The sequence below is a fragment of the Neoarius graeffei genome, chromosome 5 (assembly GCF_027579695.1).
Source record: "Neoarius graeffei isolate fNeoGra1 chromosome 5, fNeoGra1.pri, whole genome shotgun sequence".
NCBI classification, from domain to species: Eukaryota; Metazoa; Chordata; class Actinopteri; order Siluriformes; family Ariidae; genus Neoarius; species Neoarius graeffei.
In genome coordinates, this window is record NC_083573.1 from 77,734,409 (window position 1) to 77,753,152 (window position 18,744).

The following is an 18,744-nucleotide window of genomic DNA, read 5'->3' on the forward strand; positions in this document are numbered from 1 at the left end:
AGGCGCCGGAGCCCGAGCCGATCTGTAGATCTGATTCCTACACCGAATCGACACGGCATCATTATTATAATCTGATGTATCTTGCTTGATATTTGGAGTAGAAAGACAATATTGTGATGTCTTTATTGTGTTTTGGGGTGAATGTGACTGAAAAAAAATGGTAGAAACGTTCACATTTTGTTAACCATTGTTTTGGGAAATTTGATTGAATAAATGACATTTTTTGTAAGGCAACCTCGTTTTTTCCCCATACTCTTACCAGTCTTAGCAGCTTGTAAAAACAATGTTATTTACTGCTTTATATAAATAAATACAATTAATATTATGCAGAATTTAGTTCAGCCTTTTGGTCCGGCCCTCCACAAAATTTTCTGTTTCTCATGTGGCCCCATGGAAAAAATAATTGCCCACCCCTGCCTTACACACACACACACACACACACACACACACAAAAAAAATATCTGAGGTACAATTTCCAAGCCCTGTTGCTGTTCAGCTCTCCAGGTCTTCGATGTAAACAATGACTCTGCAGTTTCCACATGAGTGTCTGAATCAATTTGGAAACAAAAGCATTCACCTGAAAATTAGATTTTAAAAAATGTGGAGACTCAAAAAAAGAAAAAAAAAACATAAGGTCTGTTTTTGTTTGAAAAATTGCATGAGTGCAATTTCATGACTAATCACTAAAAACCCAATTTACAGCTTTGAGGTTTCTATCTATCTATCTATCTATCTATCTATCTATCTATCTATCTATCTATCTATCTATCTATCTATCTGTCTGGAAAAAATTAAGAGACCACTTCGATTTTTTTCTTAAATCAGCGTCTCTATGTATGGCAGCCATTTCATTCCAGTGTCTGTGCTCACCTCATTTTACTTAATGAAGTACTGATTAGGTGATCATCTGAGCCAAATTGTATTTAACAAGTATAAAAACCACTGCTGTGGTCGTCAATATCCTCTTGTAATAGGACTAGTTTGGATGGAAAAAAACAGTGTTAGTTGTACCTTAAATTTAATTGGAATAAAAAAAAGAAAGATCAGGCGGCACGGTGGTGTAGTGGTTAGCGCTGTCGCCTCACAGCAAGAAGGTCCGGGTTCGAGCCCAGTGGCTGGCGAGGGCCTTTCTGTGTGGAGTTTGCATGTTCTCCCCGTGTCCGCGTGGGTTTCCTCCGGGTGCTCCGGTTTCCCCCACAGTCCAAAGACATGCAGGTTAGGTTAACTGGTGACTCTAAATTGACCGTAGGTGTGAATGTGAGTGTGAATGGTTGTCTGTGTCTATGTGTCAGCCCTGTGATGACCTGGCGACTTGTCCAGGGTGTACCCCGCCTTTCGCCCGTAGTCAGCTGGGATAGGCTCCAGCTTGCCTGCGACCCTGTAGAACAGGATAAAGCGGCTAGAGATAATGAGATGAGATGAAAAAGAGATCAATTAATCATGCCAAAAGAGTTACAAAGAAAATTTCTGAGTGAGAAAAAGAAGGGTTCAGTTCTGGCTTTACTGACAGAGAGATACAGTGAGTGTCAGGTTGCTTCCATCCTCAGAATATCAAAGACGGCAGTTCATACGAACAAGGTCAAGCAGCCGACATGGGGGACACAAAGTTACAGAGGGTGAAAACGACTCTCCACTGACCGGGATGATCGCCGACTCCTTTGAATACCACTCAACAATCGTAGGATGACATCAAGTGACCTCCAAAAAGAATGGCAAATGGCAGCTGGTGTTCAGTGCACTGCAAGGATGGTTCAAAACAGGCTCCTCCAGGAGGGGTTGAAGTCATGCAAAGCTAGAAAAAAGCCCTTCGTCAGTGAGAAGCAAAGAAGAGCCAGGCTAAGGTTCGCTAAAGACCAGAAGGATTGGACTGTAGAGGACTGAGTCCAATTTTCAGCGTTTCCCATCACCTGGTTGTCTAATGGAGAGCTGGAGGCCTGGAGAGGCCTACAACCACAGCGTGTCCCGCACCCATTACGAAATTTGGTGGAGGGTCGGTGATGATCTGGGGGTGCTTCAGCAAGGCTGAAATGGAGCAGTTTTTGTTTGTGAAGGACATGAGTACCATGTACAAGGTTATCCTGGAAGAAAACTTGCTTCCTTCTGCTCTGACAATGTTGCCTAACTCTGAGGATTGGGTTTTCCAGCAGAACAATGCTCCATGCCACACAGCCAGGTCAATCAAGGTGTGGATGGAGGACCACAAGATCAAGACCCTGTCATGGCCAGTCCAATCTCAGACCTGAACCCGATTGAAAACCTCTGGAACGTGATCAAGAGGAAGACAGATGGTCACAAGCCACCAAACAAAGCTGAGCTGATTGAATTTTTGTGCCAGGAGTGGCATAAAGTCATCCAAGAGCAACGTGAAAGTCTGGTGGAGAGCATGCCAAGACGCATGAAAGCTGTGATTAAATGTCAGGGTTATTCCACCAAATATTGATTTTTGAACTCATACTCAGTTCAAATATTAGTACTGTGTTGCTTAAAATTGAATATGGTCTTGATTTCTATGCATTATTCACGGTCTGAAACACTTAATCTTTTTTTGTTGTTGTTATTTTGACCAGTTGTCATTTTCTGCAATTAAATGCTCTAAGTGGCAATATATTTATGTGGAATTTGGGGGAAATGTCGTCAGTGGTTTATGGAACGAAACAAAAATGTTCATGTTCCTCAAACACTTATACCTATAACTAGTAAAACCAGAGAAACTGATCATTTTGTAGTGGTCTCTTCATTAAAAACATTTTTCTACAGCTCTGTGTGTGTGTGTGTGTGTGTGTGTGTGTGTGTGTATATAAAGAACTGATGATGTGTTCTTTACACACAAGCAGCTAGCAGGGCCACATTAATTCTATCTACTCTGACATTCAAAAAGTGACTCTGACATGTTTAAATGTATGGTTGGTGGTCAGCCGATCTTTAGTGGAGCAAAAGTAATCTTTCAAAATCATACTTGGACTAAGACAGTCATGAGTCATCTGACTACCATCCGTAACGATAAGAAAAAGACATTTACTCATGGTGCTGTGACCCAAACAAGTCAGAAAAAAAAAAAAATACAAGCCGAATTCGATGCTTTAGAGTGAGACAGACATTGCATGGTGGTCGAAAGGCTGTGTTTGTAAAAAACTTACAGTTCTGGTCATTAAATAGCTGCAAAGGAATAACCTTTTGACCTTCAAATATCTAACAATTTAGCAAAACTTGCCTCAACAGCCGTCACGACGGACACTAATAATGGCAAACTGCAGCAGGTCAAAGCAAACCCCATTACTATAATACGCCATCCTGGGGATAGTAAAAAGAGGCTAAAAGTAAGGATGCAATCATGTACAATTAAACTCTTCAGTCCTTACTAACAGAACGGAATAAAACAAGGCCAAGTGACAGCAAATAACCTCTCCAGAACATTTACGTCTATATTATTGTGCAGTGTTTCAGTGTCCCATGAACATAACAGTACATTTTTGAGGACGTGCACCTAAGAACGCGAACTTGAAAGACTCTCTCTCTCTCCCACATCGGCAGTGATGTCATATCACTGTGAACCGATGCAAAATCCATAGAGAACCATCAAGCAGTCTGGATAGAAGCTGTAAAACTACTTCTGAAAATTAATCTTGGAAGCCAGGAATCAAATTGTCTCTATTTTTTCCTCCACACATGATCAAGAACCACTTTCTTTGACCGGAAGGCGCAATTTGACTGACATGCAGAATGACCAGCTACAGGTCACAGGCATGTAGCCGGCACATGATTGTCAGAACAGACCCACATGTGCCAAAAATAAAAGGGGGGCTATGTAATGGGTCTCTATCCACCAGATTACTTTTGTCAACCTGCTTACTACGAGACACAAACCAGCATTTTGACAAATGCTTTTATTATACTGCACTAAAAAACCTCTGCGCACTGGTGCATACACATGGATAAGTGTAATTACAATAGCGGTTATATTAACATGCAGCATAATTCAAATCGTCGATGATGCTCTGCAGGCGGAGCATCTGAGGCTGAGACTGCTGTCAGAGTGACCTACTATCCTAGTCTAGTCATTTAACGCCCTCGATTTCTGGTGCTCCAGTATCCTTTTCTCTCAATAGTTGTAAAGCAGAAAGAAAATTTTACTCGCACTGCACTCATATAAACATACACAAACCCAGACACAGCAATCAGAATAAACAAAAAGTACGGTATGTTATTCTTGTAACCACCTGTCAACCCATCCTTCAGTTTCCCAATGTCATACACACTGACCGTGTTTTCCTTAAATTTTAATTTTGACCAACACTTGCTCTATCTATGGCGAAGCTGACTTGGGAAAAATAAATGTAATCTTATCTTTTCGCTAATATTGTTAAGATATTGTTGTGATAAATATATGTTAATTCCAGTTTTTCATCTGGCTTGCATCACCTACCCTCGAGTACAGGGAACAGATTGACACTGCCTTCGGTGCCAGTGGTGCTGCCATTGAGAGCTCGGTTTGTGACAGGCACTGGCAACAGCACACCCTGGTCCTTGTCCACAATTGAACCCTCCGGAACGTCCTCCAAGGGTGAGAGTGGAAAGCTTCCATTACTCTTGAGTGGTGGAAATGGAGTAAGATGAAGTGTTGTCCCAGTTCCATGACTCAAGTCGTTATGAGCTCCAGTAGCATACAGGGTTGGTGGAGGTGTTGGGGGCTGATTGTCTGCCACGGTGAGGGAGCGTTTCATGCCCCCAGTGTGAGGTCGACGGGGTCCTCCTACTGCTGAGGTCAGCTCATCAAGCACTCCTCCACCAGGGTACTTGTCTGGTAGCTGAATGCTGGCTGGCACGGACAAATGGGAACACTCGGACATGGCTCTCCTCATAGCCTTCCTCTGCTGCTCAGCTCGACCCATGAAACAAGGCTCAAGAACTTCACCCTCCTCTTCACTCTCATTTGATGATCCCTCAGCTGCTGGTCTTCCACCAACACCTTCATTTCCACCCTCAAGGTATTTATCATTAATGACTCCTATGACACAGTAGTTAGGGGGTGCTTGGGGAGAGCCCACCTTGGGGCTCGTCTCTGGACTGAGGCCATGAGGTGATGGATTCCATTCTGCTACACTGGCTGGTTTCAGAGATTCAAACGGGGAAGGGACATCAGTGTTCTGTGAAGATGATCCTGAAAGTTGCGAAGTTGGCACCATTCCACTGTTACCTGCAGATTCTAAAGACGCTGTGAATTTCCCAGGGGATGCAGGTGAGGGAGATGATGACAAAGGGCTCTCTAGACTTTCCCCTACGCTGCTTAGTGACATGCTCCCAGGAACTGCACTTCTTCCAGGAACCTGCAGTTCTGACTCCTTGCCCATTGCTGCTGGAGGGTCAAAGAAGCACAGCTTATCTTCATCAGTCAGCCCCAGGGCTCGGGTGGTACCAGCAAAGCTCCTTGGAGTCCCAATGTCACCATGCTGCCAATCCCATTCCTGCGTGGCAGGGGGTGTGGACATAGAAGAACCTTTGCATAGCTCACTGTACTCCGAGAATGGAGATGCTGGCTGCTGGTTGGAGAGAGAGGACATGCTTTTCCTCCTCTAGCTATTGCTATCTAGTCTTTAAATATATGTCTTTGTCTTCTTTTCAAATGTCCTTCTTTTTCTTCTGTGTTACAATATAATAGTTGAGATTTATCCCTTCTGGTTTTGGTCTAGTTGTCAATGGATGACAGCGTGAGCTGTTACCTCTCTCTCTCTCTCTCTGTATTTATGATCCACAATTCACCAAGAATCTGTGAGAGTGAAACAGTGCTCTCTCGCTCGCTCTCTCAGACACCGATCCACCCTCCCCATTTGATGGCCATTTTCCTGGCTCATGTCACATGATTCATTGTGTAGCAGCTTATTCGTTGTTTGAAAAAATAAGCTCCCTCCTCTTCTGGATAGCCCATCCTTTTTGCCTCACTCATTTTCTCCACGCTGGCGGCTTTATGCCCATCCTTCCCCTCCTATTCTACTTCCTCTTCTGAATTCTGCAAAAGGTCTAGCTTCTAATATAATCTCAGCTTAACCTCATCAAAATGCTTACCTTTCCACCAAATTAAGACCACTCGGAAGAGCCGCTTGCACCTGCAAACCGACTGCTTACATCCTGAAAATCTTTTACCAGTTGCAGTCTACAAATGCAACTAGTCATATCACTGATCAATACACACTGTCGGTCTCTTTTTCACACCTCCAGATTAATAATCTGCTATTTCACACATCCACCTTGGTAAACCCTCCATCTCAGTGTTTTAACTGCACCTGTGCATTCTCAGGCTACCAGCAGGGGGCTTTGCACATCCACGCTCCAAAGTCATATGCTGTCAGGGTCAGAATCCTAACCGGATGCCAATTACATCGGTGGCATTTTAGTATGCTCTGATTGTGAAACAGTTTCTTCAGAATAGAGCATGCTGCAGTCAAGATAGAGGTGGAGAGGTGTGGGGAGAAGGATAAACAAAGATGGAGGGATGCCAAACGGAGTGAGAAACGGTGACCATGCAAAGGCAAATTGAAGCCTGCTGTCTCTGATCTCGTCACGTATGGAGCCTGCTGCTAGACTCTCTGGGGAAGGGGAGGCAGACAGCACTGCAAACGCTTACCAGCCATAAAACTCATACCCGCCAGAAGACAAATGACAAACGTGAACCAACAAAAAACAACAGCAAAAAGGACAAATACACCCAGGGGATATGGTGTTCGAAAACTGTCAGTCATTCTCGAAGCAGATCTGTGTATCTTTGGTAACAGGCCGTCCAATTCACAGCCAAGGAACAGTACACAGGAACACAAAGTCCTACATCATATAATAAGACACTACAAGAGCTAAACCTATTTACGAGTGGACTGTGCAGCTGTATTGCAGAGAAAACAAAATTTCCAATTAACCCCTTCAATGCCCTTGGACGAGTCACGTACGTCATGAAATCTTTTACCGCTGTGCCTTATGACGTACGCTACTCGTCATAAACACCTCCTTTTACGGTATGTACCTTACATGGCGCGTTACTTTTACTTCACAGTGGCACATATGAATTACAGTCAATGCCTAAAACATTCTTCCGTCATAATGCGCAGCGGTAAAAGATTTCATGACGTACGTGACTCGTCCAAAGGCACTGAAGGGGTTAATGCCCCTTTTCCACCAAAGCAGTTCCAGGGCTGGTTCGGGGCCAGTGCTTAGTTTGGAACCGGGTTTTCTGTTTCCACTGACAAAGAACTGGCTCTGGGGCCAGAAAAACCGGTTCCAGGCTAGCACCAACTCTCTGCTGGGCCAGAGGAAAGAACCAATTACGTCATCGGGGGGGGGGGGGGGATTGTTAAGACCAACAACAATAACAAGACCGCGAAAGATCGCCATTTTTTATTTTAAAGATTTTTTGGGGGCTTTTTTCACCTTTTTTATTATTGGATAGGACAGTGTAGAGACAGGAAATGAGCGGGAGAGAGAGAGACGGGGAGGAATCAAACCCGGGTCCCCGGATTTATGGTATGGCGCCTTATCCACCTGAGCCACGACACCCCCTAGATCGCCATTTTTAAGCGACAAGAAGCAGCAGCTGTACAAACGCGAAGTCAGCCATTATTATTATTGTTGTTGCTGCTTCTTCCGTGTTGTTTTTGCTTCGATATTCGCACCAAGGTTCATGCAAACGTAACGACGTAACTGACGTATACAGCGACGTAACTGACGTATACAGCAACGTAATGACGTGGCTTCCCTTAGCACCGCGAGCTATGAAAAAGCAAACTGGTTCTCAGCTGGCTCACAAGTTGAACGAGTTGTGAACCAGCACCAGCCCCGAACCAGCCCTGGAACTGATTTGGTGGAAAAGGGGTATAAGAGGCTGCCTTAACTTGGGTGTCTGCAGTATGCCGATGACTACAATACGCAGAAGACTCCTGAACTTGGACAGTGACGATTTGCTTAAAGAGGAGCATATTTGAGAGGGTTCACAAAAACAAATGCTTATTCTAATTAATAAATATCAGTTATTAATCTTCAAAGATGTGTGTGGTTATTAGTACAGCCAGTGGCATTAGTTATAGTGAATACTGGAATGCAGGTAGTCACAGAGAGAGAGAGAGAGAGAGAGAGAGAGAGAGAGAGAAAAAAGTGAGAAAGAAGACACAACAAGAGCCTGAAAGTCTTGTTCTGGCTGCTGAGGTTCTATGTTTAGCTCCGTAACCCACCCACCATAAACTCTCCAGTGAGCTGCCATTATTTCCTCGGTCGCCCTGTTTCATTAAGTCTCCAAAGCAACTGCCTCCTGTTGCCATGACAACATGAGTCTTGTCATAGTGGTGGTGGCTGCAAGTAGGGGAGTGAGCGTGCAGAGGGCTGATCTTGCGCTCAGACATATTGATCTCAGGAACACTCTTAATGCTGACAACAACAGGACGCAGCAGACAGAGAAAATTAATCTGTGACTGTCCAGATTTTGTTGACTACGTTGCAAACAAATGCCTCCTGTTGTTTTTCTGCTCGCCAGATGTAACCCTTCTCCTACTCACTGGCATTCAATTCATCACTCAGTGCGTTTACATGCACATAGAGAAAATCGAATTTCTGCCGTAGCTCGACTGAAATCGAAGTTCTAAATGCCATGGAAACACCTTAGCTCGGCTGAAATCGAACCGAACTGGATTTCTCGTAATCGAGCTACACGACCTAGATTATGCGATTGTAGCCGAGCTACTTAGTGCATGTAAACCCTATCGAGCTACGTAGTCGAGCTACTTACTTCAGCACTGCCCCTTCCGGAAGTGACGAGTGACGAGACCACAAGCGGGAAACACAACAGCCTCGGTCGGCATGACAACAGTAGTAGTAGCGAGCAGCACAAGAGAACACGGAACTAATAACTTTGTGAACACGGAACTGATAACTTTGTTTATACTCTTGAATAGCTCTTCTTCATGACGACAACCGGAAGTGTACCAACACGATGGGGCGTGTAGCGCCACCTGTGGCTCGGGTGCACAATGTACCTCACACAATAGCTCGATTTCCTTGTGTGCATGTAGGATTGGATTTCTCTGGCACCCCTGCTGGGACCCTTAGCTCGATTACCGACAGTAGCTTGATTTGATGTGCATGTAAACGCACTGACTGGCATCTAAAGTGATTCTCCAGATGACCCCACTGACTTCGTCCTTTTATCACAAGCCCTGTTACACAGGAAACAAAAAAGCTTTATTTAAAAAAAAAAGTCGACAGTGTCATTGGTGATGCAGCAGGTTGTGCTGGATGTGTACAGCACTAAAGACTGGGGTTCAATCCTGAGCACGTGCTGGTAAGCAGGCTGGCTACTCTGAATAACCCGGTAAGCATTAGTACAGAGAGTGGATGTTTTCAATATAATATTTTTTCTTATTCTCGCATCAAAATGTAGAGTAAGATCCTTCTCGTAGGACAGACTGTTCTTCCTTTCTCCTTATACCACCCACGGATTTGGAGCCATCAAGTTCTAGTGCCTATTATAGAAACAAGCCCAAGGCTGGCTGATTTGCATATCCGCATAATTAACACACTGATACTCCTTCTCAGTATGGCTATACATTCCTTTAATGAGTCTTTTTCTGGTATTTGTTTCCTTCAAAGAGACAAGAGACTGGAACCCCTACCATTAACCAGATGCCATGACATTAAACTGTAAAGCCAGCTTTGGGGAATGCAAGCAGAGCTGGACGATTAATGAGTATGATTAAGGTGACAGTATTCCATGTAGACTGGAAACCTACGATGCTCTAATAGACGTTCGAATATCATTTCTTGAGCATCGATGTGTTATAGCGCATTATTACTAAACAGTCTGCATCGATGCGTGTGTTAAACTTCACAAGGGCAAACTGGAGCTCAGCTTCCCCAAGCCTAGTTCCTCAGCATCTGTCCCCATTACCAAGGAAACATCAGCTGTTCTTCAGTTACCATAGCAACTCGCTAAGCCACACCTCTTATCCAAGGAAGTCTGTCTGCTGATGAGCAACACAAGGACCTGACCTTCTCAGCTATTTTCTGTGAACCCAATCGTTCCCTTTTAAATAATCTTTATCGGAAGTTCAAATCGATCCACTGACGTGCAATAGTTCAATAAATGACAAGCCGGTTCAGTAGCTCACGTTCGCAAAAACCCCACACTTCAATTTAGACACAGTAATATAAACATGCAGACTGCTCTCTGTTTATACTGAAGCGTTCTATTTGCGTCAAAAATCGACACAGACGCCTGGGTGATGACTAAAATGCTGGGGAGGGTGCAAGCACACAGCCATTTGGTCTGACGTTGAAAATAAAAATATCTCCACACCTGAGAGTCATCGCCGTAGGGGAGCCGGTATCATTGATTCCCCAGCCGATATTAAAGAGATTCTTTAAGATAATGCCAGTACTAACTGGCCTATATGCTGCATTATACCAAGTAAATAACAGTGAGGGCTGTGAAAGTGAAAGGAAGTGATAGATAAACAATCATGGAAAATTATTTTAGCTTCTCTTCCATTTTCTTCATCTCCCGTTACATCATTTAATTCGCTCTATATACCAGGATGCTGAAACAGGTTTAAGAAACCAGGTGTCCATAATATGACTTAGTGATCTCAAATCACACACCTATTAAATAGGGACAATAAATTAACCTCAAATCAAAAAAAAAAAAAGGGCAAGTACATGGAACAAATATATGTCACTCCACTCCCTGCACCTTTACTCACCACTTGTCCTGCATAGCATTCAATGTGTATTGGAGATATGTCTGTCTGTCTCAGAGACTTATAAACTAACCTTTTAATAATAAAAGTGTGAATTTTACATAGACACTCATTTTATTTATTTTAGCTATTGCAACGTTTCTAGGCTAGTTACCAAGCAAAATACACGTTTCCTGTTTTAATCGTTTTTAAATTACAATAGCTAGGTACAGGCTTTTAACTCTGCAGGAGATAATGGTCCAGTTTGGGGTTGTACGGTACAAACACAACCAAGATTCTGCCGTAAGCACATTTTATGGATGGATGGATGGATGGATGGAAGGAAGGAAGGAAGGAAGGAAGGAAGGAAGGAAGGAAGGAAGGAAGGAAGGAAGGAAGGAAGGAAGGAACTAACTAACTAACTAACTAACTAACTAACTAACTAACTAACTAACTAACTAACTAACTATCTATCTATCTATCTATCTATCTATCTATCTATCTATCTATCTATCATTTAAACTTAACCCCGGATTGGTGTTAGTATCAAAGTAAAAATTCTGGTATTCTGACAGCCCGACATGGTACGAGGCTGCATTCACATGTAAAATTTCACCCATATCTTCTGAAATAAAGGTCTTAACAACATTCTCTGTTATTCCTAAGCCTACACAAGATCACCTGTGAGCTACTGCTCACTTACGTATCCCCCCCACTCTCGCTTAAATCAGAATGCAAGCAATCGAAGGAATAGGACACTTATTATGAATGTTGACTTCAACAAATAATGAACCCTGAAACAAGTAAGTAAAGAGCAGTGTCTCTCCCCAGGGATTTCAAACAGCATCCTGGTAAACTGCCATTTTGAAATAGCATTTTGCTTCTTGAAATAGCGTCAAAATCCACTCTATATGTTTCGTAAATACATTCAGTCGGTAAACAGGAAGTCGATGTGTGACAGACCTGAAAACGGCATACACGGTATAGAACCCCAAGCTGAAGCTCGGCACCAAATATCAAGTGGTTGTGATTTGTAGTTGCTGAGAAAAATGTGAGGAAAATTTTGTAAATCCACCCTATATGTTTCGTAAATACATTCAGCCGGTAAACAGGAAGTCGATGTGCGACAGACCTGAAAACGGTACACAGGGTATAGAACCCCAAGCTGAAGTTTGGTACCAAATATCAAGTGGTTGTGATTTGTAGTTGCTGAGAAAAATGTGAGGAAAATTTTGTAAATCCACGCTATATGTTTCGTAAACACATTCAGCCGGTAAACAGGAAGTCGATGTGCGACAGACCTGAAAACGGTACACACGGTATAGAATCCCAAGCTGAAGCTCGGCACCAAATATCAAGTGGTTGTGATTTGTAGTTGCTGAGAAAAATGTGAGGAAAATTTTGTAAATCCACGCTATATGTTTCATAAATACATTCAGTCGGTAAACAGGAAGTCGATGTGCGACAGACCTGAAAACGGTATACACGGTATAGAACCCCAAGCTGAAGTTTGGTACCAAGTGGCTATGATTTGTGGCTGCTGAGAAAAAGGGTGTTTCGGACGGACGGACAGACAGACAAAGGTAAATAAACCAGGATCCGATCCCCACCCCCCCTTCGGAGCAGGGGTATAAAAATTACACATGACTTTTGTGGATATAGATATAGTATACTAATGCTATGATTAATTTGGAAATTTGAATGTTAAAATAACACTGAACAACACAGACAAAAAGATGATAGCACTAAATGTACACAAGCAACAAAACTGAATGTTGGACTTTGCCTTGTCATCGGGGTTTTCTTTTTCTTTCTTTCTTTCAATAAATATTTTCAGAGTGGTCCAGAATCAGTTCACATCATACGGATAACAAGGAATAATTAAAAAAAATCAATCAAATCAATCTCATTCATATGGTAATCATATGAATGAAAGACACACACACACACACACACACACACACACACACACACACGACACAAAAGCTTTGCTTGACTTAGATCCTGAATTCTAATCTTAATTCCCATAGCATGTTTATTTGCATGTTGGAAGGCTGACACCGAACCCTGGTACCCTGCCTCCTCCTGCAGATAAATAGCACCCCAAGTGACACAGATCCTCCCCGGGAAAAAAAGAGCTGAAAATTACACAGGCAGCAGAGACAGCTGTGTCATACTGCCACACCCTCTCTCGCTCTCTCTCTCTCTCTCTCTCTCTCACACACACACTATTCACATCTCAGCAAATCAAAAGATAAACCTCTGTCAAAGCATTTTCTTGCCGTTGATCCAAACCTCCATCGTCACCTTTTGCAAATCAACATTGCGACAATACAATGCCTTAGAAATAGCTGCACTGGAGGAAGGAATAAAACCACCTTTCTTTTGTTTCTGCAATGACTAAACAGCAGGCACAGAACATGCTTCACGAATAAATGAACAGACTAAATCAGTGCTGCACCTCTTCTCATGATGTAGCGATTTAACTGATGGTATATTTTAAGATTAAAATAGCCCCCGAGTATCTACATAGTCAATGAGGGATACACCCATACCAATATTTTTAAACCCAATACAAGGATGAGTAGATGTTTTAGGTACTTGTCAAAACCAGTACTGAAATGAGTAACCTGCATAGTATTAATCAGTCCAAGATGGCGGCACGGGGGCATAGTGCTTAGCACTGTTGCCTCACAGCAAGAAGGTTCTGGGTTCGAGCTGTGTGGAGTTTGCATGTTCTCCCCGTGTCCGCGTGGGTTTCCTCCGGGTGCTCCGGTTTTCCCCACAGTCCAAAGACATGCAGGTTAGGTTAACTGGTGACTCTAAATTGACCGTAGGTGTGAATGTGAGTGTGAGTGGTTGTCTGTGTCTATGTGTCAGCCCTGTGATGACCTGGCGACTTGTCCAGGGTGTACCCCGCCTTTCGCCCGTAGTCAGCTGGGATAGGCTCCAGCTTGCCTGCGACCCTGTAGAACAGGATAAAGCGGCTAGAGATAATGGATGGATGGATGTCATGGAACATTTTATTTCGTTCTGTTTAGTGGAGATGAAAAGTGAACACGTGTGTCCATGCACTTAAACTATGAGGCCCGCTCTTTATAACGTCAACTAGTAGATTTTAAATACAGTATAGCTAGCATTAGCTAGATATACTATATTAGCTATATATTAGCTATTTATACCTGGGACCTTGGGCGGCACGGTGGTGTAGTGGTTAGCGCTGTTGCCTCACAGCAAGAAGGTCCGGGTTCGAGCCCTGTGGCTGGCGAGGGCCTTTCTGTGCGGAGTTTGCATGTTCTCCCCGTGTCTGCGTGGGTTTCCTCCGGGTGCTCCGGTTTCCCCCACAGTCCAAAGACATGCAGGTTAGGTTAACTGGTGACTCTAAATTGACCGTAGGTGTGAATGTGAGTGTGAATGGTTGTCTGTGTCTATGTGTCAGCCCTGTGATGACCTGGTGACTTGTCCAGGGTGTACCCCGCCTTTCGCCCGTAGTCAGCTGGGATAGGCTCCAGCTTGCCTGCGACCCTGTAGAAGGATAAAGCGGCTAGAGATAATGAGATGAGACCTGGGACCTTTTGGCTCTCCACTGAAAAGCGCTTCTGCACAGCTGTAAATATGTTTTTGTGGCTCCTGCCTCATAGAGGCGAAGCGAGGCAGTAGCCACTATGTCATCGTGTTGTAAGAATGAGTGTAACAATAGCGCACTGTGCATAAGCATTAAAATCACCAAACAGCGAATCGTGATCTCGCGATATGAACAGGTGATCTTGTGTTATCAAAGGTACACAAGAATGAGTGGCGAAGCCACTATGTCATCGTGTTGTAAGAATATAAGAATGAGTGTAACAATAGCGAAATTTCGTAACCGGTCAGCACTTATCCGATCAAGTTCGATTACCCGTTCTACTTCTTGATAAACTTCAGAACCGATCAGAACCAGAAGCAAAATAAGAGAAACCTCGTTATAACTTCGTAGTATCGGAAGATAATCGGCAGATAAAAAGATAAACGAAATTCACCTCATGGTTCACCAAAGCTAGTGATTCGATATCAGGTAAGTGGTGTTTAAGAAAATTTACCTTTTGATTATCACAGCTTTTGTTTGGTCCTTCTGAAAGGTCAAATGAAAGGTTTTGTAAGTTTTTTTGAGCTTTGTGGCAGATACAGTGGATATAAAAAGTGTACACACCCCGTTAAAATGATGGGGTTTTTTTATGTAAAAAATGAGACCACAATAAATAATTTCAAAACTTTTCCCCACCTTTAATGTGACCAATAACCTGTACAATTCAATTGAAAAACAAATCTGTTCGGGGGGAAAACACAAAAAATAAAACACATACAATAAGCTGGTTGCATAAGTGTGCACACCCTTAAACTAATACTTTGTTGAAGCATCTTTTGATTTAATTACAGCATTCAGTCTTTTTGGGTTCACACGTGCCATCAATTAAAATGACTCTGATTCACCCCAAATAAAGTTCCGACATTTACTCAGTCGCATCCTCCAGCAAAAGCCAGGGTTCGCAGAGAGCTTACAAAGCATCAAAGGGATCTCATTGTTGAAAGGTATCAGTCAGGAGAAGGGTACAAAACATTTCCACGGCATTAGATATACCATGGAGCACAGTGAAGACAGTCATCAAGAAGTGGAGAAAATATGGGACAACATTGACATTACCGAGAACTGGACGTCCCTCCAAAATTGATGAAAAGACAAGATAAAAACTGGTCAGGGAGGCTGCCGAGAGGCCTACAGCAACACTGAAGGAGCTGCAGGAACTTCTGGCAAGTACTGGTTGTGTACTACATGTGGCAACAATCTCCCGTATTCTCCATATGTCTGGACTATGAGGTAGGGTCAAAGAAAAACATCCAGGCCTGGCTAAATTTTGCAAAAAAAAAAATCAACTCTCCCAAAAGCATGTGGGAAAATGTGTTATGGTCTGATGAAACCAAGGTTGAACTTTTTGGCCACAATTCCAAAAGGTATGTTTGGCGCAAAAACAACACTGCACATCACCAAAAGAACACCATACCCACGGTGAAGCACGGTGGTGGCAGCATCATGTTTTGGGGTTGTTTTTCTTCAGCTGGAACAGGGGCTTTAGTCAAGGTGGAGGGAATTATGAACAGTTCTCAATACCAGTCAATTTTGGCCCAAAACCTTCAGGTGTCTGCTAGAAAGCTGGAGATGAAGAGGAATTTCATCTTTCAGCACGACAATGACCCCAAAAGTTTTGGAACGGCCCAGCCAGAGTCCAGACCTCAATCCAATTGAAAATCTGTGGGGTGACCTGAAGAGAGCTGTGCACAAGAGACGCCCTCGCGATCTGACAGATTTGGAGCGCTTTTGCAAGGAAGAGTGGGCAAATATCGCCAAGTCTAGATGTGGCAGGCTGATCGACTCCGACCCAAAAAGACTGAATGCTGTAATTAAATCAAAAGGTGCTTCAACAAAGTATTAGTTTAAGGGTGTGCACACTTATGCAACCAGCTTACCGCATGTTTTTTATTTTTTAATGTTTTTCCCCTAACAGATTTGTTTGTTTTTTAATTGAATTGTACAGGTTATAGGTCATATTAAAGGTGGGGAAAAGCTTTGAAATTATTTATCATGGTCTCATTTTTTTACGTCAGAAAAACCCATCATTTTAACGGGGTGTGTACACTTTTTATATCCACTGTATATTGAGAAGCCGACATTAAACTTCTGCTATTCGCTTTAATTTTTTAATTTATTTTTATTTTAGTCTTTACACTACACTTGCGAAACAAAATGTGCTCATTAGTACTAAATAATGCCTCTAAAACAATTCATGAACAAGTGCTTTCTTGCCATTTTGAAAACAGATCTAGTTCATAGCACTGGATTTTGAACAAAACACAGTAAACAAAATTGATAACGAAAATGCTACAAGCCCTGATGCTGCTCACAGCTTGGTGATGCTTGCAAGACATGAGGCGAGTATAATTGATAACATGTATATATGCGATATTTACTGTATGGACATGGGATCAGAAAACTATTTTAGTTATAAGCAGTAGCCACATGTACCTACAGGGTACCCATTTTTGTTTTATTACATCAGAATCTCCTGTTATCAATGATTTATAGTTTCTGACCAACAAAAACATACTTGGTCAGAACTATTACTTTTCATTCACTTTGCGGTGTCTGTAGACATTTTTCTCACCTAGACAGGGTTCGCTTAATGTTAACGTTTTCACTGAGCACAGTTTGCAATCTGATTTGTTTGGCATCATTGAGGTGGTGTTTACATTAGACCGTATCAGCGGATCATCAGATTAACGTTTTTAAAACGATTCGCGTGCACACAGCAACACCAATACACGATTCGCGTGCACACAGCAACGCCGATACACGGATACGCTCGGCTCCGCAGGCATCCTGCGCTCCAAATCACTCCGCCCTGAACAGCGAGTGCCCTCTGGAGGGTGCGCACTCCGGCCCTGCGCAGCTCACACAGCGCGCGAGTGAAGCGCACGAGCAGTGATTCGGGACAAATAGCAGGAAGTGAAAGTCCACGCCGTTTTTCAGCAGTCGTGTCACATGACCAACGTGGTATGACCAACGCCAGCGAATCAGGAAGGTGGATGTCACAGTGACGTTGTCCAATGACGACGTCAGCTAGAGCTCAGCACAGCGTTTCCTCGTTCCTCAATGTTTACACAGCACCGGATCAGATACGTAATGGATTGAATACGTGGGCCCTGGCGGATTCAAGTTGTTCCGCCTGTGGAGTCGTTTCCCGGCGTTTTAATGTGCACGGACAGTGCATCCGCGACGAAAACGAGACGGATACGGTCTAATGTAAACACCACCTGATTGTGAAATACATCCACATCACTTTTATTTTCATGCCACATAGTAAAATAATCCATACAGACACTGATATTGGAGCAATTTTGGGGGATTACAAGTGATACCAGATACCAGTATCTGTATCAATGCGTCCCAATTCATAATATAATCAGTTTGAAGAAAGCTTTGTACGGAAGCCGCGAGAGGCCCTTCATATAATCTTTTTTTATTCACCTTGTTATCCCGAGATAACGACATAATTAATTCAGGATGTCGAGAAAACAACACAACTAATTCGAGACCTCGAGAAAACAAAATTATTTCATGATCTCGAGAAAACAGCTGAGATTTCTAGCAGAGCTGTGCCCCCTTAATGCAATCTCTCCCTGCGTCAACACCTGATCAAAATATTGCCTTATTAGGTGATCGATTATTCCAGACATTCTAATGACCAAAGTTGCGTCTATACAGAATGAGAACTAGCCCCAAAGTCGCATATCACAAGTCTCTTGGCGCACCTGAATGAACCATTTCTCAGCTGTTTACTCGAGATCATGAAATAATTGTTTTGTTTTCTCGAGATCTCAAATTAGTTGTGCTGTTTTCTCGAGATCCTGAATTAATTATGTCGTTATCTCGGGATAACAAGGTGAATAAAAAAAAGGATTATATGAAGGGCCTCCCTCGGCTTCCGTCGCTTTGAACAAACATCACATTATAAACGATCTAAATGAACGAATCCTGACAAACAAACAAGCTCCTGTTTCCTGCTTGAGAGTCTGCTTTTGACAACGGAGTAGGATGAAAAAAGAAAAACCATGACCATCATGCCTGTGGGGGTTGCAGAGTGTAAAAGGAAATGAAGATAGATAAGCACAGTGAAAGGAGACCGTATCTTTGTCCTCTGTTCATTAATCATAGATCTGTGCCTACTAGGGCTGTGTTTTGCTAAGCTATTTATAGGAGCCACTTCCTAACCCAATATAGTCCAACTGTAAGTATAAATATTTTATTATGTACTGTCAGCTTTAAGTAGAGCATACCGCTCTATCTATCTATCTATGTTTTTTTTCCATATATCGAAGGTTTTTTTGTATTTTGGACTGTATTTTGTGAGTAAATAGTCCTATTCAACAACTGTAGTAATCCATATCATGTCAAGAACCAGCCAACTATCCATCCATCCATCCATCCATCCATCCATCCATCCAT

At 42.9% G+C, this 18,744-nt stretch overlaps 1 protein-coding gene across 10 annotated transcripts in view; it reads right to left on the reverse strand.

The window, feature by feature from the left end:
• LOC132887083 (microtubule-associated protein 4) overlaps positions 1–18,744 on the reverse strand; it is a 271,926-nt gene that overhangs the window by 50,250 nt on the left and 202,932 nt on the right. The window lies entirely within an intron of this gene.